The 27,087-nt window shown below is 40.5% G+C and overlaps 1 protein-coding gene across 13 annotated transcripts in view; it reads right to left on the bottom strand.

The window, feature by feature from the left end:
- The window catches only part of FAM193A (family with sequence similarity 193 member A), a 191,948-nt gene that overhangs the window by 128,579 nt on the left and 36,282 nt on the right, over positions 1 to 27,087 (bottom strand). The window contains exon 2 of one of the 13 annotated variants that reach the window (XM_073237961.1): positions 8,724 to 8,769. The exons of the other annotated variants lie outside the window; for them this stretch is intronic. The gene's annotated coding sequence lies outside the window, so the exon portion shown is untranslated. The remainder of the gene's footprint in view (positions 1 to 8,723; positions 8,770 to 27,087) is intronic. 13 annotated transcript variants of the gene reach the window in all.

The raw sequence follows: 27,087 nt of genomic DNA, 5'->3' as shown, positions 1-27,087 counted from the left end.
AAGAGAATGAAAGTGGATTGTCTAACCCCACACACAAAAGTAAACTCGAAATGGATCAAAGACCTGAATGTAATCATGAAACCATAAATCTCTTGGAAGAAAATATAGGCAAAAATCTCTAAAAAATAAACATGAGCAACTTTTTCCAGAATCCATCTCCTCGGGCAAGGGAAACAAAAGCAAAACTGAACAAATGGGACTACATCAAACTAAAAAGTTTCTGTACAGCAAAGGACACCATCAGTAGAACAAAAAGGCATCCTACAGTATGGGAGAATATATTTGTAAATGGCATATCCGACAAGGGGTTAACATCCAAAATATATAAAGAACTCATATGCCTCAACACCCAAAAAGCAAATAACCTGATTAAAAAATGGGTGGAGGATCTCAACAGACACTTCTCCAAAGAAGAAATTCAGATGGCCAACAGGCACATGAAAAGATGCTCCACATCGCTAGTCATCAGGGAAATGCAAATTAAAACCACAATGAGGTATCACCTCACACCAGTTAGAATGGCCACCATCCAAAAGACAAACAACAACAAATGTTGGCAAGGTTGTGGAGAAAGGGGAACCCTCCTACACTGCTGGTGGGAATGTAAATTAGTTCAACCACTGTGGAAAGCAATATGGAGGTTCCTCAAATAACTAAAAATAGAAATATTATTTGACCCAGGAATTCCACTCCTAGGAATTTATCCAAAGAAAACAACTTCTCAAATTCAAAAAGATATATGTACCCCTATGTTTATCACAGCACTATTTACAATAGCCAAGATATGGAAGTAACCTAAGTGTCCATCAGTAGATGAAAGGATAAAGATGTGGTACATATACACAATGGAATATTATTCAGCAATAAGAAGAAAAGAGATTGTACCATTTGCAACAACATGGATGGAGCTGGAGGACATTATGCTCAGTGAAATAAGCCAGGCGGAAAAAGACAAGTAGCAAATGATTTCCCTCATTTGTGAAGGATAACAGTGAAGCAAAACTGAAGGAACAAAACAGCAGCAGACCCACAGACTACAAAGGGACTAGCGGTTACCCAAGGGGAGGGGTGGGAAAGGGTGGGTGGGGAGGAAGGGAGAAGGGAATTAAAGGGCATTATGATTAGCACACATAATGTAGGGGTTCATGGGAAAGTCAGTGTAGCGCAGAAAAGACAAGCAGTGATTCTAGAGCATCTTACTATGCTGATTGATGGACAGTGACTGCAATGGGGTGGTGGGGGTGTGTTGATAACATGGGTGAATGTTATAACCGCAATGTTGCTCATGTGAAACCTTCATAAGACTGTATATCTGTGATACCTTTATTAAAATTAAATAAATAAATCAAGTGTAAAAAAATATATGTTTCATGAAAGAAGACATTAAGCAAAGAGTATATGTAATATTCCTCCAATTACATAAAGTTCAGTTAGAGGCAAAAGGACAGTTTCGTGGTTACCTATAAGGACTAGCAAAGGGACTGGAATCAGGATGTAGTCTTTGGTGGGTTTTTGGAGTCCCCAAAATGTTCTATTCCTTTATCGAAATGGTGCTTACACACCAGGGGTCAAATTGAAATAATCTGCAAGGCTGTACATTCATTCAATACACTTTTGTGGGTATTTAACAATAAAAAAAGTTTTCAAAAAAAGGAATAAATGTTTGCAAAGGAACAAGGCAGTTCAGTGAGGGAAAGAAGCAGCTTCTTGTGAGATCCAATTAGACATCTGCATGGACAGTGGGGACACCTCAACCTTAGTCCTCCATATGTAAAATCAAACTTGAAGAAAACAGAGCAACCTTAGACCAGAATTAAAGTAGACAGATTTCAACCTTGGAAGAGACAGTTTTCTTGAGATTCCAAAGCACTAACCATAAAAGAAAAATCTGATAAACTGGACTTCATCAAACTTAAAAACCTCTGTTCATCCTCAACACTTAGTTGCTTCTGGCTTCTGCCCCAGCAGGGAGAGAGCTGTGGGAGCATCACTCCCACACTTAGGATGAAAACCAACTAGGCTAACTTCAAATCCGTAACTTCTTTATTCTATCGGGGAACTAAAGTTGAAGAGCAAACTGGACCAAAATCTAAGTGCTGGCAAGGCAGGTGAACACACACTCTCCTGAGGTAAATGCAACTGGACATTGGAAAGAAGAGTTCGTTGAAAAGAGATGATTACACATTGGTGAAAGCTGAGTGCAAGCTGGCAGGACAACTTCTGGGGTCACGGACACTGGGGAAACCTGCATCCCTTTGCAACCTCTTTCTGAAATCCTCTGGGTGGTCACTGAAAAGATGTGAAAGAGCCCTAGGAAGCAGCAATGGTGGTGGCAGCACACAGGAAAGGGAGCAGCCCTTGGGTGCCAGACGCAAAAAATTCCACGCAGATCCTTTTCCCTCAATTTCCACTAAGGAACAAATATTGAATCTACCCAAAGAAAGGCTTTGGCGAACACTCATTGCAACCTGGGGAAAGGAATGAGAGAGAGGGTATTGCTCCACGACAAGGGGGAGGAGAAATGAAGGGCTGTATCCCAAGATTCAGAGTTGCCATACATGCCTTGAGACTGAACCTTACCCAAAATAATGGAGAGACCACCACCCCACCACCACACATGTGCCAGTCAAAAAGCTTCAAATAACAGCCAACAGCCATTACTGCTAGGAGTGGGACAGGAGAGGAACAAGGGGGTGCAGAGACATTCCATGGGGCATGGCAAAGGGGGAAGACTTAAAACTCATAATTACAGGCACTGCTCTAGTAAACCTCCCTTATACTAGACACAGGCCATCACTATAGAAATTTGAAGACTGGGGTGCACTGACAATAACCCTATCAACAACAAAGCCTAAGCCTAGGCCACTTTTAACAAGAGTAATGGAAATTACAGCACTAATAGCCCAGAAGAAAGAAAGCTATCCATTTCCACCATAAACATAATTTACTTCAGTTTCTACTGTCCTATATAACATGTCTAAATTTAAAAAATAGTTACACAGCATACAAAAGGCATGGAAACACACACACACGCTCAAACGAGACAGAGCAGTCATCAAAACAAGACTCAGATACAAAGCAGGTACTGGAATTATCCAACAGGGAACTTAAAATAACTATGATCAATATGTTAAAGACTGTAACAGAAAGGATGGACAACATGAGATCAGATGGGTAATTTTGGCAGAGAAACAGAAAGTACAGATCAATGAACCTGAAGATAGGTCAACAGAAATCACCCAAACTGAAACACAGAGAAAAAGTGGGGTTGGGGGTGGTGAGGGTGGTGGACAGAACATCCAGAAAGTTTGAGACAACGTAAAGCATTCTCACACAGGAAACATTCTCACATATATCTAACTGGAATCTCAGGAGGAGGTGAACACAATGGTGGCATTTTTCCAAAATTAATGACAGACACCAAACCACAGATCCAAGAAGCACAGACAACATCAAGCAGGATAAATAAACAACACAAAAACCTGGTCATATCACAACCTGCTCAAAACAAAAAAGAAAATCTTCAAGGCAGCTAGGGAGAAAAGAAACACTAAACCTGGAAGGACAAAGAAATACAGCAGGCTTCTTGTGGGGGGAAAAAAAAACAGAAGGCAGTGGAATTATTTTTTAAAGTCCAGTAAAAAGCAAAAAACAAAACCTATTATCTCAAAATCATATACTCAGCAAAGGTATCTTTCAAAAATAATAGAGAAATGAAGACTTTCTCAGAAATAAATACTAAAGAAATTCATTGCCAGAAGATCTACTCTATAAGAAATGTTTAAGAAAATATTTTAGGCAGAAAGAATACTGTGTAAGACTGAAACCTGGATCTCTACAAAGAAATGAAGGGCCTGAAGATGGAATACAATGAAAGTAATATAAAATTTGTTTCTTCCCTTAAAAAAAAAACTGCACTGGAACTAGATAACTTGACTTTCAAAAGCACAACCAGAACACACTCTGTTCGCAGCATGTGTAAAAGTGAAATGAAGAGCATCGGCAGCACAAAGAGCTGGGAATACACTACGTAAGTCCTTTTACCACACTGTGAAGCAGTGCACTGCCACTTAGAGGTAAGCTCCGCATCAAGTCAAAGCGTGCACTGCTGACTGAAAGGCAACAACTGTCAAAGTATTTTGAGTATAAATAATAAGCCAGTAGAAGAGATAAAATGGAATCATAAAACATGCTACATTAAACCCAGAAGAGGCATAAAAAGAGGAAAAAGAGAACAGAATAAATTTGACAAACAGAAAACAGCTAGTAAGATGGCAGATTTAATCAAGTCCTATCCATAACCATCAATGGCTGCCTGGAGTCAGTGGAAAGAGGATGGACTGGCAAGCAGGCTTAAGGGAACTCTGTGGGACAATGTTCATTTTCTAAGTCTTAATTGGGGTTGTAGATATTTGTAAATATTCACAAAATTGTATGCTTTAACGGGCTGCATCTTACTGTGCTCAAATTACACCTCAATGAAGTTCATTTTTTCAAAGCAAAGCATGAAAAGTTGGAGAAAAACTTTGCTAATAATAGCAAAGCATGATTATGAATGCACACTGGGCCAGACCACTCAGATTCACTTACTAGTATGTGAACATGGCTGTTACCTAACCTCTCTTTGCCTCAGCTTCCTCATCTCAAAATACCTGTCTCACGTCACAGGCCTGTCATGAGTGCTTGGAGCCCCTCCCTGGCACAGAGTTAGAGATGGAGTGTTAGCTGGCATTATGACTCACGAAGAATAGCCCATGTTTCACACAGGATCACAGGTTCTGCCCCTGAAGGGACAGGCCAGTGTCTCTGCCCTAGCTGAATGAATGCCATCTGACTGTAGACTACAAGACTGAATTTTTAAAAATCACTGTGTATCAAGTAGCTCAAAGACCATCCCACCAATGCACTGTACTCTAAGTGTCTCAAGGTACCTATTTTTTTAAATTACTCACTTTGTTTTGGGCGTACATTTAAGACACATTTTACTTTTTAAAATACTCACATTATGTTTTTAGAACTGTTAACTAAAATGAGGAGCAAAGAGACTGATGAGCTGAAAGCCCTCAGAAAATGCACCTAGCTAAAGAGGCTGTGGGGCTCCCAGAACCACACACTACCTACTCAGACTCATGATTCTGGGTCTGACCCAGCTCTGGACCAGGTCCTGCTCAAGAGCAATCACAGCGGTGCAAAACAAGCTGCCAAGTAATCATCTGGTTAAAAGTGTCTGTTCTCAGCTGATGGTCTATGCAGACAGAACACATTACCAGAAACACACTGACAGAATATAATCTATTTCTCATACTTTCCTACTCCTATGTAGTTCAGTTAGTATCTACTGAAGGCCTAAAAAAGGTGCTGGAGATGGATCCAATCCCCACATGCACTCTCTGGCACTAGGGGAAATGGCATGGGAGTAGACTGTTTCAACAGAAAGAGTACTATATAAAAATATGTGCATGTTCTATAGACTCCCCGAGGAGAGATGACTCACATCAAGCTACAAAACTAAGAGCCAAGCATTGTGCTAAATGTTGTACATGTATCTGCTCCTTTAACTCTTACCCTGACTCCAAAAGTAGGCACTATCACCTTATCTTAAAATGGTGAAAACTAAGGAACAGAACCATTCAGTTGGCACCCCTAGCATCACCCAGCTAGGATCCAGATCCAGGCCCTCCATTCACACCACTTAATTAACTGCCTCTCTGCCAGTGCACCTGCCTGGAAGGGTCAGGGAGAGCTTCCTCTTCTCATTATCCACGTGGAAAATGCCCCTCATCTTTCAATACAGTTCATGTTCTTCTTCCCTTTAAGACCTGACTCATTCTACTCCCAGTCTTAGCAATTAGTAATATCCTTTTCCTGCCCCCACAGCATCCCACAGAGCTGTCTTACTATGTGAACTGATACAAGTCCTTAAGACCAGAGACTTTGTCCCCATCACGTTCCTTCTAGTAACACCTTCCATAACACCACTCACAGGGCAGGCACTGTCCACTGAATGAACAAGCAGGAGACTCTCCCGTCTCCCTGGGCTTACCATCCATCCCACTCACTGGTTTTCAAAGTGATGGCAGCAAATAGGAAAAGCCTGACTGCCTGACACAGGAACTATCTGAGCTGTCCACCAGGACAGCCTGTGCACGCAGATCTTGAAATTACATGTATACTGCACAATTAAGTTGCACTGCCACTCCTTTGAAAACTACACCTATGGGTAGTTCCCTATAACTAATAACAAAGGAAGAAGAATCTGAGTCTGTTTACAAATGGTTCTAAGTGATGTGCTGGTCCTAGCCAGCAGCAGATGGCTGCAGCATGACACTGCACTCAGAGATGGTCCTGAGGCCCCAGGGGCATGGGTAATCCAACCAGTGAGCAACAGTCTGAGAAGTGCAGCTTTACTCCTTGCCAGGAGGGAGAAGTGGCCAGAGATGCACACCTGCACTGATTCACTGACAGCAGCTGTGTATATTCTGCACAGACGACCAATAGATGGGGCTGCTTCTCCTGTGTCCAGAAAAGAAGGGTCCAAATAAGAGCGGCATTTCTCACTTATACCTAATGACCAATCCAGGAAATGTTTCCTTCCCATTCCCACAACTCTAGATTCTGACAGGTTAGAAATCTTAGTACCAAAGGAGCTAAATTCTTGCACGAGGTGATAGTAGTTTCATTAAACCAGAAGCTAGTCTGACCATCTGGGCTCCTCATGCCACTGAACAAACAGGCTTAAAAAAAAAAAGTGACCATACACAGTGATGGTCAAAAGTAAATATAACATGAACAGGTAGGGGAATCCCAAAAAAGATGTCTTTAAAAAAATACGTATTTCTAAACTCAGCTTCCTTCCAAAATGTTGTCACATCTTCCAAGAATAGCAACACTGATGTTAATAAATTTTTTCCAGCCATCTGAATTTATGTCATGAAACAAAAAAAAATGAATAAAACATTACCCCAGGACCATACATCCCTCCCCACAAAAAATTTAATCAGCTGACTGTTTTTTTATACATACACATAATTCTAAATAAAATGTGCCTAAAAAATGTATCAAACATTATTGGAATAAATTAATAGGGGCAGAATAACAGAACACTGTCATGTCTCTACCATCACCATTCACTGTCAAGGGCAGACTAAAACAAACAGATGGAACAATAGTAGCTAAAAGGAGAACTGCAGTATCTGGTATGAAGAGACTGGGACTTGGAGCCAAAATGCCTGGACTTGAGTCCCAACTCCACCTCCTAATAAGCTGCATAATCTTAAGAAGTCGCTCAACCTTTGTAGAACTCATTTTTTCTTCAGAGAAACAGAAATACCTCATAAGGTGTTTAAAAACACCAAGTTTGTCTTTTTTAAAGCAACACTGAACCTTATGGCTGTTTAGAATATATACACTTAAAACACAACAGTGGTTGAAAACTACTCACTGTTTACCCATAAGCAAGTCATTAACCTCTCTAGGCCTCAGTTTCCTTATTTGTAAGTGGAGGATCTTAAAAAAACCCACCAAGAGGGCTGGCACAGAATCAAATGAGATATTACAAGGATAGTGCTTACGAGAAAGTCTAGCACACAGTAATCATAAAGTCAAAATGGTAGCTATTATCATTAAAATGACAAAATTTTAAAGATGGGCAAAATAAAGCAGGCAAATGCAAATAAAATAGTGCATGTGTAGCAATATTAAAATCAGAAAAATATGATCAGTAACAAAGCTTACTCTGGTAACAGGAAGTACATAATTTTAATGAAGACAGGAAACTTGTGACTCAATATAAAAAACATGTTAAAAAACATAATGCAAAAACAATTAAGTCTCCAGGTAAAAATTAATGGAATTTACCAGTATCCAAACAGGGCTCCTATCAAACTTTAACAAACCAAACAGACAAAAACATAAATGGCAAATTCAAACAAGGCTTAATGTTTGGGTTTAGTCAAGATTTAAACTCCACAGAACTTGTTTTGTTAAGCTCCATGAAACCCAAAACCAGTCGAACAATATACTACCGAAAGACAAACAAAGACCTGTATGTCAAAAGGCAAAAGTTATACATGCCATATTCACTTACATACAAAAAAGTAAATGTAAGATTCATGAAAGTTGAAACCACAAATTCCAAAATCCAGTTGACTTCAATATTCAAAACCCTCTCACAAATACTGTAACAAAGAAGTACTAAATCTGTAATTACAGTACCCCCAATATTTAATACTAGAGGACAGGAATAGTCATAAAATTCCCAATATCTACCACAGTAACTAGCACACAGTATGTACTAAATGAATGTTTGCTAAGTGAAAAGATTCAGAAAAACAATAAAACTAAGAACATTATATATCAAAACTTTAGTAGGTGTCTGGCCAAAACTGTACTTAAAGTTAAGTTCATAGCTTTAACCACTAGTATTATTATGAAGGAAGGAAAAAAAAAACATTTGGCTCAAGATTAGAAATGAACTGAGAAAGCACTAAATAGGAAACAAGTTATTAATAATAAGAAAAGTCTGATGACTTAGAACTAAGAGACTGTTAAACAATAAAACTTGACAAATCTCACTGAACTGCATGCTTAAAAATGGTTAAAATGGTAAATTTTATGTTTCTTATTTATTTATCCACAATTTTTAAACAGTTTTTTAAAGGTGGGGGGAGGGGAGGCAAGGATATTGATAATAATGAGAGATTAAAAAAGAGCACAAAAACTACCTAAAGCACCAAGTCCAGCAGGAGTCCCAGCACATCAAGTCAGCATCTTTAAAATAAAAATGAAGTGAATAAAGATTTTTAAAAATTTTATTCCAGTGAATGATTAAAACTGATTCAGGCAGAAACATTAATCCTAGACCAGTGACCATGGAAAAACTGAAAAAATTAGCAGAGAATTACCTCCTTTAAAAGTCTTAGGCCTAGAAGTTTAAAGAACATTTTTCTAAAGTTCTAAAGAACAGCATATTCCAGAGCACTAACAATGTGCAGACTTCATGGGGTTAAAGATTAAATTAAGGTCTAAGACCATAAAGATCTTAGAATCATGAAAGGCACAAGGTTAACAACCAACATTTACTAAGCCCTCCTGAGATTATCACTCTCCTCACCTAACCCAAACTACCTACACATTCCCCAACTCCATGGCTTTAAGTTCATTTCTACCACTGCTTTACTATGTGATATTCTGAAGTCAGTTAATTTTGTGTAACAGACTCCTGACATTCTCAGTGGATGCATTAGGACTTCGAGAACACCTGCTACAGGTAAAACATTTAAGGAGTATGTAAAATAAAAGCAAATTCTGCCTCTATGCCCTGCACTTTCTAATATTACTGTATTAACCTTAGGAGATGGTCTCTGTTTACGGCTGCAGAAATGAGTTGGAGATGGGCAGCCATCAGCTCAGTGACTTCTGGATAAACCTAGCAACTTCACAATTTTCTTCATTCAAACTCATGCCTTTGTAAAATTGATATTAGAATGGTAATGATTTAACCAATTATATTTGAATAAAAAATAATGAAATCTGGAATAAGTAATTACATGGACTCCATAATAGTCTCAAAACTGTGAGGTTTTAGTCCTCATGCTACCTACCAACTTTAGGTGATGTTACTTTGACATCAACACCTGCATGAAAAAATCTAATAAAACTCAAGCAACCACATTAAATCCTCAAAAACACTGCGTGAACATGTATGGGAATTTCCCTCTCTACCACAAAGAGGGTCAGAGAATCAGTATGTCAACATCCTAGGCAGCTTGATACCTGTCATGATGCCCCCACCCCCTTAAACCAAAAGCACAGGTGCTGCCTGGCATCTCACTCCTCCTGAGCACCTGGCCTTTAACAAGCCTTTCTGTGCCTGCTTCCTTAACATAAGCTGGGCACAGCAGCACCTCCACTTCAGGTTACTGCAATGACAGGAAACCCCGAGGGATGGTGACAGCACCGCCTGACACACAAGTGCAACAGAAACACCTGCCAATGTTAACACATACTAATAAGTGGATTTGTGGCTGAGCTACTCAGCAATGGCTGCTTACAATGTAAATTAATGCTGAAAGAACTATACAAACTAAGTTCAGATCTCCTAGCATAGTCCCGGACAGCTGCAGGGTAACTTTCATTACTGTCCAACTCCCCTTAAACAAAGCCTGCCAAGAGCCAAAACCACTCTGTGGGACACTTCTTGCAACCATGCAAGGAAGACCCTGTCAAGCAACACACAAGATGAATGGATGTTCTGACAATGTTATAATCCCAGTATCTAGCATGTACCCCACACATTTAAAAACCTCAATAAACTTTTGATCAACCCATCTGCATTCCTTAAACTATTTCAACTTGCCTAAGCTCCTGACACCCTTTTGAGTCTCCCCCGGTCACTACACTTTCACACCCTGCCACTGACTAGATTCCACTTGCTCACTGACAACAACCCTGACTCACCTCTGAAACGTCCCAGGGCACCCTCCCCGAGGATTGTTCAGAAGAGACACTATCTTGCTCACTCCCCCTTCTGTCGGTGGAGAGCCAGTGCAGTCACTGCCCCAGGGTCCAGCCGAAGGCTGCTCCTTGGGGCTCCTTGAGGGTGGGGTGGGGCAGGGGCCACTAGAGCAGGATGGGCCAGCAGGCAGAGAGGGGAGGAACACCAGGCCTCCCTTCCCACAGGTGGATCACAGACCCAAAAGGTTGGGAAGCTTTTATTCTCCATGGGTTTTCTTGATTTCACTCAGTTTTTCAATGCTTCAATTAGGGCAGAAGGCCTACTACCTACCCAAATAACTCTGATATCCAGAACTAATTGATGAATTAGTGTTACTTCTGATTTTAGTGTTTTTTCATTAATGCAGAATGATTAACATGTATAATTTTTAAAATGCTTGCATGTACTATTTATTTAAAACTCCTCTTTCCCAAATTTAGCTAAGGCAGCTTAGAGGTAAGCATTACTACTATAAAAAAAGCCACAGCTTCTGTCAGAGGGCCCCTAGGCCCCGACCTTGGCCTCTTCTCACTCTGTGCTCTCCCCTCCACAGACCACGCCTACTACCAACAGTACACAAACAACGCCCAGGAGTTGGTTTTGGGGCTCAAAGATCTGTGGTGCAACTTCCTATTCCACAACCCCCGTCAGACATCTCCAAGCACTTCAAGCTCCATGTCCAAAACCAAACTGAGGCACCACAGCCTTGTGTGGCAGTAGCGATCAGAGCACCCGGGCACGGTCCACTGCAGAGTAACAGTGTGTGCAGACAGATGCCTCATGCAAGGAAGATCGTGTCCTGATATGACACCCATGTCCCATCCCACACATACCATACCCAGAAATCAAGGGGGCAAACCTTTGTTACTGTTAAATGCCCACCCCATGCCTGACACTAGGCCTCTTACCAGTCTTCCTGTGCCAGCCTTTGCACCTTACATCCACAAAGCATCGAAAGTAATTCTTTTAGAACTTAAGACACAGGGTATCATTCTTCTGCTCAAAATCCTCTCATGTTCCCATCTTAACATAGTAAAAAAAAAAACACTGTGAGAGTGGCCAGACAAAGGCCCTCCATACCTTTCCAGAATGGAGCCTGACATGTAGGCACTCCGCAGATGCTCATGGGATGGCAGGCACAGAAACAGGCAGGCCTCCACAAGGTGCTCCAAGAAGAGGATGAGGGCCCATGCCCACAACTTTTGGTCATAAACACACAGATACAGGCAAGGGTTTCTCTGAAAACAGGTTCGGACCTATGCACAATACACAAGCCCATAAGAGCAGGACAAATTCGGGAGGAGGGGAAGGGGAAAGAGCAAGAAGGAAGTTGGGGATAAAGGGAAGAAGGACAAGCGTGATGCTGGGCATGCCGCTGACCAAGGAGGATGAGGGCCGGCCAAGTTCTGAGACCTTGCAGGGGCCTAGCCTGTTTCTAGCCCTTCCTTTCCCAGAGGAAAGCGTTTCTAAAGTCAGACTTCTAGGAACGGTTTGACTCTCCGATATCCAACCTCCCCCGAACCATCCTCCCATGCACCTTACACACATGCCCATCTCTACCTCCATGGCCGCCATCACCTCTCACCCAGATTATAAGGAGAATTCTTTTTCCCTGTACCCACCGTACCCTCCAAACCATGACCCTCACTCCAGCCAGAGAGGTCAGCTTCTCTGCTTCTCAAAGTCTTTCAATGGTCTCCCAACTCCTCTTAAACAAAAGACCAAACGTTTTCAGTCCCACATGGGCACCCTGTCAGCGTTCTTTCTCGAGGGCCCCTTACTCCAGGCCCAAATATCAGAGCTGGGTGTGGCACCTGGCTTCCTCTTTCCAGGCCTACTCACAGACCCAACCCACTGGCAGCTGTCAGACCCACTGGCAGCCTTTAAACCTCACCTAAATGTCAGAGGAGGGCAGGAGAATCTCTCCAGGTGACACAGTGAACTCCTGGCAAGAATGGAGTAACACCCAAGTCCCCATCCAGCCAGGGCTGTGAAGCCACATCCTCAGACAATCAGGTTTCCGTTACAGGCTGGGAAGACCTTATTTAGGGAAAAAGGGTACAAAAAAACTTGAAATATTACTTTGGGCTAAACTTTCAGCTGAAACTCAGTATTGACGTACTGACTAAGACTTATAAAGATGTCAGTAAAAATGTTGGCACTACAGTTTCACACTACACATATCCCTCAAAACTCTTGAGACATTTTTTTATGGTATTATTGATATACACTCTTATGAAGGTTTCACATGAAAAACCAATCTGGTTATTACATTCAACTACATAATCGAGTCACGCCCATACCCCATTGCAGTCACTGTCTAACACTGTAATAAGATGCCACAGAGTCACTATTTGCCTTCTCTGCGCTACACTGTATTCTTTGAGACCTCCCCACACCCTGTGTACTAAACATAACAGCCCTCAATCCCCTTCTAACGTCCTCCCCCCCACCCTCCCACACACACACCCCCACACACACCACCCCCTTTGGTAACCACTAGTACCTTCTTGCAGTCTGTGAGTCTCCTGCTGTTTTGTTCCTTCAGTTTTGCTTCATTGCTATACTCCACAAATGAGGGAAATCATTTGGCATGTCTTTTTCTGCCTGGCTTATTTCACTGACAATAATATCCTCCAGCTCCATCCATGTTGTTACAAAAGGTAAGATTTTATTCTTTCTTATGGCTGAATAATATTCCATTGTGTATATGTACCATCACTTCTTTATCTATTCATCTACTGATGGAAACATAGGTTGGTTCCATATCTTGGCTATTGTAAATAGTGCTGAGATAAACATAGGAGTGCATGAGACTTTCTGAATGAGAACTTGCATTCTTTGGGTAAATTCCTAGGAGTGGAACTCCTGAGTCAAATGGTATTTCTATTTTTAGTTTTCTGAGGAACCTCCATATTGCTTTCCATAATGGTTTCACTAACTTAACATTACCACCAGCACTACAGGAGGGTTCCCCTTTCTCCACATCCTTGCCAGCATTTGTTGTTCTCACTCTTTTGGATGCTGCCATCCTAACCCTAACTGGTGAGAGGAGATATCTCATTGTGGTTTTCATTTGCATTTCCCTGATAATTAGTGATGTATAGCATCTTTTCATATGCCTGTTGGCCATCTGAATTTCTTCTTTGGAGAATTCTCTCTTCATAACCTCTGCCCATTTTTTAAAAGGGTTATTTGCTTTTCAGGTGTTGAGGCGTGCGAGTTTTTCATATATTTTGGATGTTAACGTCTTGTCGGATGTGTTGTTTACAAATATATTCTCCCATACTATAGGATGCCTTTTTGTTCTGTTGATGGTGCCCTTTGTAGTACAGAATCTTTTTAGTTTGATGTAGTCCCATGTGTTCATTTTTGCTTGTTTACCTTGCCTGAGGAGATGTGTTCAGGAAAAAGTTGCTCATGCTTATATTCCGGAAATTTTTACCTATGTTGTCTTCTGAGGGTTTTATGGTCTCATGACTTACATTAAGGTCTTTGATCCATTTTGAGTTTACCTTTGTGTATGGGGTTAGACAATAATCCAGTTTCATTATCTTGCCTGTAGCTGTCCAGTTTTGCCAACACCAGTTGTTGAAGAGGCCGTCATTTCCTCATTGTATATACAAAGCTCATTTATCATATATTAATTGACCATATATGGTTCAGTTTATATCTGGGCCCTCTAGTCTGTTCCATTGGTCTCTGGGTCTGTTCTTGTGCCAGTACAAAATTGTCTTCATTAATGTGCCTCTGTAGTAAAGCTTGAAGTTGGGGAACATAATCCCTCCAACTTTATTCTTCTTCCTCAGGACTGCTTTGGCTATTTAGGGTCTTTTATCACTCTATATGAATTTTAGAAAAATTTGCTCTAGTTCATTGAAGAATGCTGTTGGTATTTTGATAGGAATTGCACTGAATCTGTAGATTGCTTTAGGCAGGACGGCCATTTTGACAATATTAATTCTTCCTATCCATAAGCATGGGATTTGTTTCCATTTATTGGTATCTTCTTTAATTTCTCTCATGAGTGTCTTGTCATTGTCAGAGTATAGGTCTTTCACTTCCTTGGTTAGGTTTATTCCTGGGTATTTTATTCTTTTTGATGCAATTGTGAATGGAATTGTCTTCCTGATAGCTCTTTCTGTTAGTTTATGGTTAGTGTATAGGAATGCAAAAGACTTCTGTGTTTTAATTTTGTATCCCGCAACTTAGCTGAATTCAGGTATTAGATCTACAAGTTTTGGAGTGGATTCTTTAGATTTATGTACAGTATCATGTCATCTGCAAACAGTGACAATTTAAATTCTTCTTTACCTATCTGGAAGCCGTTTATTTCTTTGTGTTGTCTGATTGCCATGGCCAGGACCTTCAGTACTATGCCAGGACCTTCAGTACTATGTTGAATAAAATTGGGGAGAGTGGGCATCCTTGCCTTGTTCCTGATCTTAAAGGAAAATCTTTTATTTATTATCTATCTATCTATCTATCTATTTATTTATTTATTTATTTTAAAGGAAAACCTTTGAGCTTCTCACTGTGAAGTATGATGTTAACTGTGGGTTTGTCATATATGGCCTTTATTATGTTGAGGGACTTGCCCTCTATACCCATTGTGTTGAGAGAGTTTTTATCCTGAATGCATGTTGAATTTTGTCAAATGCTTTTTCGGCATCTATGTAGATGATCATGTGGTTTTCATTCTTCTTTTCGTTGATGTGGTGAATGATGTTGATGAATTTTCGAATGTTGTATTGTTCTTGCATCCCTGAAGTAAATCCTACTTGATCATGATGGATGATCTTTTTGATGTATTTTTGAATTCAGTTTACTAATATTTTGTTGAGTATTTTTGCATCTGTGTTCATCAGGGATATTGGTCTGTAATTTTCTTTTTTCGTGGTATCTTTGCCTGGTTTTGGTATTAGAGTGACGGTGGCCTCATAGAATGAATTTTGGAAGTATTCTCTCTTCTACTTTTTGGAAAACTTTAAGGAGGATGGGTATTAGGTCTTCTCTAAAATGTTTGATAAAATTCAGTGGTGAATGAACAGACACGTCATCAAAGAAGAAATTCAGATGGTCAACATACACATGAAAAGATGCTCCACATTACTAATCATCAGGGAAATGCAAATTAAAACCACAATGAGATATCACCTCACACCAGTTACAAAGGCCAACATCCAAAAGACAAACAACAACAAATGACGGCAAAGATGTGGAGAAAGGGGAAGCCTCCTACACTGCTGGTGGGAATGTAAACTAGATCAACCATTGTGGAAAGCAGTATGGAGGTTCCTCAAAAAACTCAAAACAGAAATACCATTTGACCCAGGAATTCCACTTCTAGGAATTTACCCTAAGAATGAAGCAGCCCACTTTGAAAAAGACAGATGCACCCCTATGTTTATCACAGCACTATTTACAATAGCCAAGAAATGGAAGCAACCTAAGTGTCCATCAGTAGATGAATGGATAAAGAAGATGTGGTACATATACACAATGGAATATTACTCAGCTATAAGAAGAAAACAATCCTACCATTTGCAACAACATGGATGGAGCTACAGGGTACTATGCTCAGTGAAATAAGCCAGGAGGAGAAAGACAAGTATGAAGTGATTTCACTCATCTGTGGAGTACAACAACAAAGAAAAAACTAAAGGAACAAAACAGCAGCAGACTCACAGAACCCAAGAATGGACTAATATTTACCAAACGGAAAGGGACTGGGGAGTATGGGTGGGAAGGGAGGGATAAGGGGGAAAATGGGGCATTACAATTGGCACACATAATGTAGGGGGTTGGGGACATGGGGAACACAGTATATACAGAAAAGACAAGTAGTGATTCTATAGCATCTTACTACGCTAATGAACAGTGACTGTAATGGGGTATGTGGGGGGGACTTGATAATAGGGGGAGTATGGTAACCATAATGTTGTTCAAGTAATTATACATTAATGATAGCAAAATAAAAAATAAAAAATAAAAGGCAAAAAAAAAACAATTAAAAAAAAATTCAATGTTGAAGCCATCTGGTCCAGGGATTATATTCTTGGGTAGTTTTTGATTACCAATTCAATTTCATTGCTGGTAATTGGTCTGTTCAGATTTTTTGTTTCTTTCTGGGTTAGCCTTAGAAGGTTGTATTTTTCTAGAAAGTTTTCCGTTTTTTCTAGGTTATCCAGTTTGTTAGCATATAAATTTTCATAGTATTCTCTAATAATTATTTGTATTTCTGTGGTGTCCACAGTGATTTTTCCTTTCTCATTTCTGATTCTGTTTGTGTGTGTAGACTCTGTTTTTCTCTTGGTAAGTCTGGCTAGGGGTTTATCTATTTTGTTTATTTTCTCAAAGAACCAGCTCCTCCTTTCATTCATTCTTTCTATTGTTTTTTTCTTCTTGATTTTAGTTATTTATGCTCTAATCTTTATTATGTCCCTCCTTCAACTGACTTTGGGCCACGATTGTTCTTCTTTTTCTAGTTTCATTAATTGTGAGTTTAGACTGTTCATATGGGAATGTTCTTTCCTGCGGTAGGCCTGTATGACAATATAGTTCCCCTTAACACAGCCTTCACTGCGTCCCACAGATTTTGCGGTGTTGAATTACCGCTGTCATTTCTCTCCATATATTGCTTGATCTGTTTTTATTTGGTCATTGATCCATTGGTTATTTAGGAGCATGTTGTGAAGCCTCCATGTGTTTGTGGGATTTTTCATTTTCTTTGTATAATTTATTTCTAGTTTCATACCTTTGTGATCTGAGAAGCTGGTTGATACAATTTCAATCTTTTTGAATTTCTGAGGCTCTTTCTGTGCCTAGAATATGATCTATTACTGAAAATGTTCCATGTGCACTTGAGAAGAATGTGTATTCTGTTGCTTTTGGGTGTAGAGTTCTGTAGATGTCTGTTAGGTCCATCTGTTCTAATGTGTTGTTCAGTGCCTCTGTATCCTTACTAAGTTTCTGTGTGGTTAATCTGTCCTTCAGAGTGAGTGGAGTATTGAAGTCTCCTAGAATGAATGCATTGCATTCTATTTCCCGTTTTAATTTTGTTAGTATTTGTTTCACATATGTAGGTGATCCTGTGTTGGGTGCAGAAATATTTATAATGGGTATATCTTCTTCTTGGATTGACTCCTTTATCATTATGTAATGTCCTTCTTTATCTCTTATGACTTTCTTTGTTTTGAAGTCTATTTTTTCTGATACAAGTACTGCAACTCCTGCTTTTTTCTCCCTATTAGTTGCATGATATATCTTTTTCCTTCCCTTCACCTTAAGTCTTTGTATTTCTTTGCGTTTGAAGTGAGTCTCTTGTAGGCAGCATATAAATGGGTCTTCTTTTTTTTATTCATTCAGTGACTATGTCTTTTGACTGGTGCATTCAGACCATTTACATTTAGGGTGATTATCGATAGGTATGTACTTATTGCCATTGCAGGCTTTAGATCCGTGGTTACCAAAGGTTCAAGGTTAACTCCCTTACTATCTCAGAGTCTAACTTGACTCAGTATGCTATTACAAACACAATCTAAGGGTTCTTTTACTTATTTTTTCTCCTTTATCTTCCTCCTTCATTCTTTATATATTAGGTATCATATTCTGTACTCTTTGTCTATCCCTTGACTGACTTTGGGGGTAGTTGATTTAATTTTGCATTTGCTTAGTAATGAATTATTCTACTTTCTTCACTGTGGTTTTATTACCCCTGGTGACAGCTGTTTAGCCTTAGGAACATTTCCTTCTACAGCAGTCCCTCCAAAATACACTGTAGAGACAGTTTGCGGGAGGTAAATTCTCTTAAATTTTACTTATCTGGAAATTGTTTAATCCCTCCTTCAAGTTTAAATGATAATCTTGCCAGACAGAGTATTCTGGTTCGAGGCTCTTCTACCTCATTGTATTAAATGTATCATGCCACACCCTTCTAGCCTGTTAAGTTTCTGCTGAGAAGTCTGATGATGATAGCCTGATGGGTTTTCCTTTGTATGTGATATTTTTTCTCTCTCTGGCTGCTTTTAATAGTCTATCCTTTTCCTTCATCTTTGCCACTTTAACTAGTATATGTCTTGGTGTTGTCTTCCTTTAGTTCCTTGTGTTGGGAGACCTGTGCACCTCCATGGCCTGAGAAACTAATCTCCTTGCCCAGATTGGGGAGGTTTTCAGAAGTTACCTCCTCAAAGACATTTTCAATCCCTTTTTCTCTCTCTTCTTTTTCTGGTACCCCTATAATATGAATATTGTTCCATTTGGATTGGTCACACAGTTCTCTCAATATTCTTTCATTTTTAGAGATGTTTTTTCTGTCTGTGCCTCAGCTTCTTTGTATTCCTTTTCTCTAATTTCTATTTCACTTGTCATCTCCTCCACCATACCTAATCTGCTTTTAAAACCCTCCACTGTATTCCTTGATGATTGGATCTCCAACTGGAATTCATTCCTGAATTCTTGCATATTTTATGTACCTCCGTGAGCATGTTTGTGAGTTTTCTTTTGAAATCTCTTTCAGGAAGATTGATGAGATCAGTTTCATTTGACTTTTTTTCTGGTGTTTGCACAATTTTGGTTTGAACCAAGTTCCTTTGAGGTTTCATATTTGTATGTGGTGCCCTCAAGTGCCCAGAAGCTCTACTCTCTGGAGCTGCTCAGCCCCTGGAGTGTTGTCCGGGATTGCAGGGGAGCGATATTGGTGCCCTGCTCCGTGAGGTCTGTTCTTTTCTCCAGGTGCATGCAGTAGGCGCACCCTTCTTTCCTGTTGCTCTTTCAGGATTGATTGTACTGATTATATTTTCGTATTATATGTGGTTTTAGGAGGAGATCTCTGTCTCAAGTCTCACACTGCCATCTTTAATCCTCTCCCTCAGGACATTTTTAAATAAAATTAGGTATTCTACCTCTGTAGCCACTCACTTAACTTGCATTACATAATGAATTTTTTACACATGGCCAAACAAAAGTGTGCTGTTCTAACAAGCATGCATCTCCAAGCTTGCCTGCAAGGTGGCCCTCACCAGGGAAAGTGCCCTCAAAGAACCCTTGCCTTGAACCCAGGCTCTGTACTTTCCATACCTCAGAATGGATGATTAACCCATGGGGAACAGGCAGCCCACCACAGCACAGCTAGAGACCCACAGTGATGCCTAGCATAGAACACAATCTTGTCCATGCTGGAGAAAGGTGAACCAATACACAAAGTGAAACCAAGCAATAGTCATTAGAGGCTGGCTGCCAGGAGGGAGACTTGGGGCTGTGGCGGGCAGAGTCACCAAGCAGTAAACCCTAGGGGCAGGCAGGCCAGCTGGAAGTGAGGCTCAGGGAGGCAGCCACACACACAGGTGGAGCCACAGGGAGGCAGGTGCAGAGCTACCTGTACTCAGCAGTGCTGAGCTAAGCAGAGCAGGCTTCTGCTTCTGGCAATCTGAAGAAGCCTGAATAGAACAAAGAGCAGGAGGGGGCTGACAGTGGCAGGAAGGAGAGGAAGAGGCACTGGTGGGCTGCACTTTGAGCTCAACTTTCATGGAGGGAACACGACCAAGACCAACTGCAATCTGCCTGAGAGCCTGAGAGGGAGGCTCTCAGCGAAGCCCTGCACTCAGAGGGTGGTCCACTCAGCCTCCTCTCAGCTGCACACAGCCTGACATCTAGATGTGGAAGGTGTACCTCCTGTGCCACCACAGGACTTCAACAATGAAGTGGAGAAAGAAGTTCAATGATCCCAGCAAAAGCGAGGGCTGGAGGGCCCTCTACTGCTGTATCACTCACCAGAGGGTAATGGTGCTATGACACCTGCAGAGAGGAGTAGTGGATGAGGTGACAGTTCATGGAATACACAGGAAAAGCTTAAAATACATGGAGAAAAATAAATGGAGACCTGATTTATTCTGATTATCTTCTGAGCAAGTCATCAGTGCTCTTTTAAGAGATGTCCAGAGCTGCTGCTTCAGCTCAGAATGGCTCTCTGAAAACTGCAAGAAACCCGAGTGACTAATCCGCCAGGGCTCACAGAATGCACCACATTCTAACAAACAGAAGATCTGAACATACTGAATTAAACCTTGCAGGGAAAAACCAAACTGACGGAATTTGCCCGAGGAAGCACAGATTCTAATTGGCCCTCACACTGAGCAGACAGCAAGCAGAGACTCCAATGACTCACTACTGCCTTACTGTCAGAACCACTAATCTTCAGGACTGCTGGCTCTGTAGTGAGGGACAGTCACAATTTCAGAAGATACTCAAAAGCCAAGATTAGAAGTCATGGCTTTAACAGAGAAGACAAGTAGTGACTCTGTGGCATCTTACTATGCTGATGGATAGTGACTGCAATGAGGTGTGGGGGGACTTGATAATATGGGTGACTGTAGTAACCACAATGTTTTTCACGTGAAACCTTTATAAGATTGTATATCGATGATACCTTAATAAATGAATAAATGAATGAATAATAAAAAAGAAGTCATGGCTTTAAGTTTCTACTATTTAAATATCAGGTGTGAAAACATGTAGGTGTCCAAATTATCCAGGATCGGACCCTAAGAGTATGGTTCCATTATCAAGAGCATCTGCATGAGATGAAATCAATTATGCTCACGATGACAGTATGTCAATCCTAAAATTTTAATGAATTTATTAACCCCAGGACTATCCAGAAATTTCTTTGTAACCAGTGTCTACGTAATATTTAGGTCCAAAAGATTATGAAACCATGTTTTATTTAGATGGAATTAGCTAAAAGAAAAACTGGGAGTTACAAGAGCTTGGCACCTGCTGCTCCCACTGTCTAGAACACTCTGTCTCCATACCTTTGCTCCCTCACTGCCTTGGGGTCTCCGCTAGTGTTAGCTTCCCAGAATAGCCTTCTCTGAGTTCCTTACCTAACACTGAAGGCATACTCTACTACATTAATGCCTCTTCTCACAGTTAAAAAAAAAAGGGTGGAGGATTTTCTCAATATGGTAGCATGAGTAGGATGACAGAAATCTCCTCCCAAAACCATATATATTTTGACAATACAGGGAATACAGTAACTATCCCTAAAAGGGTGACTGGAAGATACAGTACACAAGCCAAGCTACATCTGCAAGAGCCCAACATCTCACGGAAAAGGGTGGGATACAAAGCCGTGACCCGGCGGGACTCGACCACTCCCCCCACCCCAGCTCACCGGCAGGAGGAAGAGAGTCAGTGTGGGGAGGGGGTGGAAGCACAGGACTGCTCAATGACCAGCCCTGGTGGTTTGCCCTGGGAGCACAGACACACACTGCATGGTGCACTGGATACTGGAGGAGTGGAAAAGCGAGGTCTGAGATGGAGGGTGTGAACAGGTTCACACATCCAGCTGCCCTGGAACATAAGAAAATGGACGCTTAAAGCATGTTACAGGGACAAGAGTTTAATAGGGAACAAAATCGTCCTGGCACACTCAGCCCAGCAGGCTGGGAACTTTATGGAACTTCAGGCACCCTAAACCCTGGGTGGCAACGTAGCTCTGAACCCCCTCGCGGTGATAAGCAGCCTGCCATTCCTTCCCCCCCCTTCCCAATTACACTGTAAGCAAACTGGCTGACCCGCCATTGCTGTGGAACAGCCAGAGAGCAGACCCACCTACAGCAACCACACAGCTTAGCAGAGAGGCTTCCCCATGCATGCAGCTAACAGGCCCAGACCCAGAAGCTGCTCCCTGCATGTGTTTCACCGGCACAGACAGCAAAGACAGGCTCAGAGTCTGGAAAGCACGAAGGGGCTCTGTTCTCATAGCAGAACACGCACTGCTGGCCTGCGACCCCTGCCAGTGCCCCAGGCCACCCCAAGGGCCACCACACCCACAGCAGATCAGGGGATTAACCCTGAGGCTGCTCTCTGCATGCAGTCCACTGGCACAGACACCAAAGACAGGCACAGAGACCAGAAGGGGTTTTACTCTTGTGGCAGAAAACGGACTGCTGGCCTGAGACCCAGTCATTGCCCTAAGCCATCTAGAAGGCCACCCCACCCACAACAGCTTAGGGGATTCATCCAAAGGCTGCTCCCTGTGTGCTGTTAAACGGCACAGACAGCAGAGACAGGAAAGGCAACCGGCAAGCAGGAAGGGGCTTTGTTCTCCCAGCTGACACATGCACCACTTGCCGGTGACCACTCCCATCGCCATGAAAAGGCACAGAACTTGGTTCACTCCAAAATCTCTCAAACACCAGAGAGAGGGCTTGGTGACACTGAAATCACCGATCTTCCTGAAAAAGAATTAAAAGTAAAAGTCATAAGAATGTTGATGGACCTACAGAGAAATATTCAAGAGCTAAGGGATGAATTCAGGAGGGAGATAACAGAAATGAAACAAACAATGGAAGGATTTAAGAGCACAATGGATGAGGTGGAAGAGACTGTTAATGAAATAGAAATTAGGGAACAGGAATACAGAGAAGCTGAGGCAGAGAGAGATCAAAGAATCTCCACAAATGAAAGAATATTAAGATAACTGTGTGACCATTCCAAACAGAACAATATTCACATTATAGGGGTACCAGAAGAAGAAGAGATAAAAAGGGACAGAAAATGTCTGTGAAGTGATAATTGCTGAAAGTTTCCTGAATCTGGGGAAGGAAATAGTCTCTCAGACCATGGAAGTCTACAGATCTCCCAACACAAGGGACCCAAGGAGGACAACACCAAAACATATAATAATTAAAATGGCAAAGATCAATGACGGACAGAGAATTAAAAGCAGCCAAAAAGAGAAAAAAGATCACCTACAAAGGAAAACCATCAGACTTTCACCAGACTTCTCAACAGAAACCTTACAGGACAGAAGGAAATGGCATGATATATTCAATGCAATGACACAGCAGGGCCTCGAACCAAGAATATTGTATCTAGCACAACTATCATTAAAATTTGAAGGAGGGATTAAACAATTCCCAGATAAGCAAAAGTTGAGGGAATTTACCTTCCACAAGCATCTCTACAATGTATCTTAAAGGGACTGCTCTAGATGGAAGTATGCCTAAGGCTAAATAGCTGTCACCACAGAAAATAAAACCAAAGCAAAGAAAGAACACCAACCAAATACTAACTAAAGGCAAAATTGAATCAGCTATCCATAAAATCAATCAAGGGAAACAAAAAGAGTACACAATAGAACACCTAAAATATAAAGAATGGAGGAGGAAGAAACTCAAGGGAGAGAAATAAGGAATCATCAGATGTGTTTATAATAGCATAATAAGTAAGTTAAGTTAGATGGTTAGATAGTAAAGAAGTTACCGTTGAACCACGGTATCCACGAATCCAAAGCCTGCAATAGCAATAAGTACATATCTATCGTTAATCACCCTAAATATAAATGGACTGAATGCACCATTCAAAAGATACATAGTAACAGAGTGGATAAAAAAGCAAGACCCATCTATATGAGACTCACCTCAAACCAAAGACATATGCAGACTAAAAGTGAAGGGATAGAAAAAGATATTTCATGCAAACAATAGGGAGAAAAAAGCAGGAGTTGCAGTACTTGTATCACACAAAACAGACTTCAGAACAAAGAAATTCACAAGAGACAAAGAAGGCCAATACATAGTGATAAAGGGGTCAGTCGAACAAAAGGATATAACTGTTATAAATATCTATATGCCCAACACAGATTCACCTATATATGTGAAACAAAAAAAGAATTAAAGGGGGAAATAGAATGCAATGCATTCATTTTAGGAGACTTCAACATACCATTCACTCCAAAGGACAGATCAACCAGACAGAAAACAAGTAAGGACACAGAGGCACTGAACAATACATTACAACAGATGGATCTAACAAACTCTACAGAACTCTACACCCAAAAGCAACAGGATACAGATTCTTCTCAAGTGCACATTGAACATTTTCCAGAATAGACCACATACTAGGCCAAAAAAAGAGCCTCAGTAAATTCAGAGACTGAAATTGTACCAACCAACTTCTCAGATCACAAAGATATAAAACTAGAAATAAATTGTACAAAGAAAACAAAAAGTCTCACAAATACATGGAGGCTTAACAACATGCTCCAAAATAACCAATGAATCAATGACCAAATTAAAACAGAGATCATGCAATACATAGAGACAAATGAAAACAACAGCACAAAGCCCAAACTTCTGTGGGACGCACGGAAGGCAGTGATAAGAGGAAAGTATATAGCAATCCAGCCATATTTAAAGAAGGAAGATCCCAAATGAATAGTCTATATTCAGGACTACTGAAACTGGAAAAAGAAGAACAAATGAGGCCCCAAGTCAGCAGAACGAGGGACGTAATAAAGATCAGAGAAGAAGTAAATAAAATTGTAAACAAAACAATAGAAAAAAATCAATAAAACCAAGGTGGTTCTTTGAGAAACTGAAAGAAATAAGATAAACCTCTAGCCAGACTTGCTGAGAAAAGGATATAATCTACACACATAAACAGAATCAGAAAAGAGAAAGGAAAAAACACGAGGGACACCACAGAAACAGAAAATCTAAACAGACCAATTACCAGCAATGAAATTGAATCAGTAATAAAAAAACTATGCAAGAACAAAATCCCCAAACCAGATGGATTCACCACTGAATTTTATCAGACATTTAAAGAAAACAATACCCATTCTCCTTCAAGTTTTCCAACAAGTAGAAGAAGAGGGAATACTTCCAAACTCATTCTATGAAGCCAGCATCACTCTATTAACAAAACCAGGCAAAGACACCACAAAAAAAGAAAACTACAGACCAATATTCCTGATAAACATAGATGCAAAACTACTCAACAAAATATTAGCAAACTACATCAAGAGGATCATAAGCCATGATCAAGTGGGATTCATCCCAGGGATGCAAGGATGATACAACATTCGAAAATCCATCAAAATCATCCACCACATCAACAGAAAGAAGGAAACAATCACATGATCATCTCCATAGATGCTGAAAAAGCATTCGACAAAATTCAACATGCATTCATGATAAAAACTCACAATAAAATGGGTACAGAGGGCAAGTACTTCAACACAATAAAGGCCATATATGACAAACCCACAGCCAACATTATACTTCACAGCGAGAAGCTCAGATTTTCCTTTAAGACCGGGAACAAAACAAGGATACCCACTCGCCCCACTTTTATTCAACACAGTATTGGAAGTCCTAGCCACAGTAATCACACAACACAAAGAAATAAAAGGCATCCAGATTGGTAAGGAAAAAGTCAAATTGTCACTGTTTGCAGAGGACATGATATCGTACATTAAAAACCCTAAAGAATCCATTGCAAAACTACTAGAACTAATATCTGAATTCAGCAAAGTTGCAGGATACAAAATTAATACACAGAAATCTTTTGCATTCCTATATACTAACAATGAACTAACAGGAAGAGTTATCAGGAAAACAATTCCATTCATATAATTGCATGAAAAAGAATAAAATACCTAGAATAAACCTAACCAAGGAAGTGAAAGACCTATACCCTGAAAACCACAAGACACTTCCTAAGAGAATTTAAAGAGGACATTAATAAAATGGAAATTCATCCCATGTTCTTGGGTAGGAAGAATTAATATTGTCAGAATGGCCATCCTGCCTAAAGCAATCTACAGATTCAATGTAATCCTTAACGAGACCAACAGCATTCTTCAACAAACTGGAACAAATAGTTCTAAAATTCATATGGAACCACAAAAGACCCCAAATAGCCAAAGCAATCCTGAGAAGGAAGAATAAAACAGGGGGGATCTCACTTTCCAACTTCAAGCTCTACTACAAAGCCACAGAAATCAACACAATTTAATGGTACTGGCACAAGAACAGAGCCACAGACCAGTGGAACATATTAGAGACTCCAGACATTAACCCAAACATATATGGTAAATTAATATTCGATAAAGGAGCCATGGACATACAATGGGGAAATGACAGCCTCTTCAACAGCTGGTGTTGGCAAAACTGGACAGCTACATGTAAGAGAATGAAACTGGATTATTGTCTAACTCCATACACAAAAGTAAACTCGAAATGGATCAAAGACCTCAATGTAAGTCATGAAACTATAAACTCTTAGAAGAAAACATAGGCAAACCTCTCTTGAATATAAACATGAACAGCTTCTTCATGAACATATCTCCACGGGCAAGGGAAACAAAAGCAAAAATGAACAAGTGCAACTATATCAAGCTGAAAAGCTTCTGTACAGCAAAGGACACCATCAATAGAACAAAAAGGCATCCTACAGTACGGGAGAATATATTCATAAATGACATATTGAATAAGGGGAGGACATCCAAAATATACAAAGACCTCTGTACCTCAACAAACAAAAAGCAAATGATCCAATTAAAAAATGGGCAGAGGAGCTGCAAAGACAGTTCGCCAAAGAAGAAATTCAGATGGCCAAGAGACACATGAAAAGATGCTCCACATTGCTAGTCATCAGAGAAATGCAAATTAAAACCACAATGATATATCACCTCACACCAGTAAGGATCACCACCATCCAAAAGAGAAACAACAAATGTTGGCAAGGTTGTGGAGAAAGGGGAACCTGACAACACTGCTAGTGGGAATGTAAATTAGTTC

This window comes from Manis javanica, chromosome 5, assembly GCF_040802235.1.
Source record: "Manis javanica isolate MJ-LG chromosome 5, MJ_LKY, whole genome shotgun sequence".
In the NCBI taxonomy this organism is placed as follows: domain Eukaryota; kingdom Metazoa; phylum Chordata; class Mammalia; order Pholidota; family Manidae; genus Manis; species Manis javanica.
This window is presented reverse-complemented; position numbering and strand designations above follow the sequence as displayed.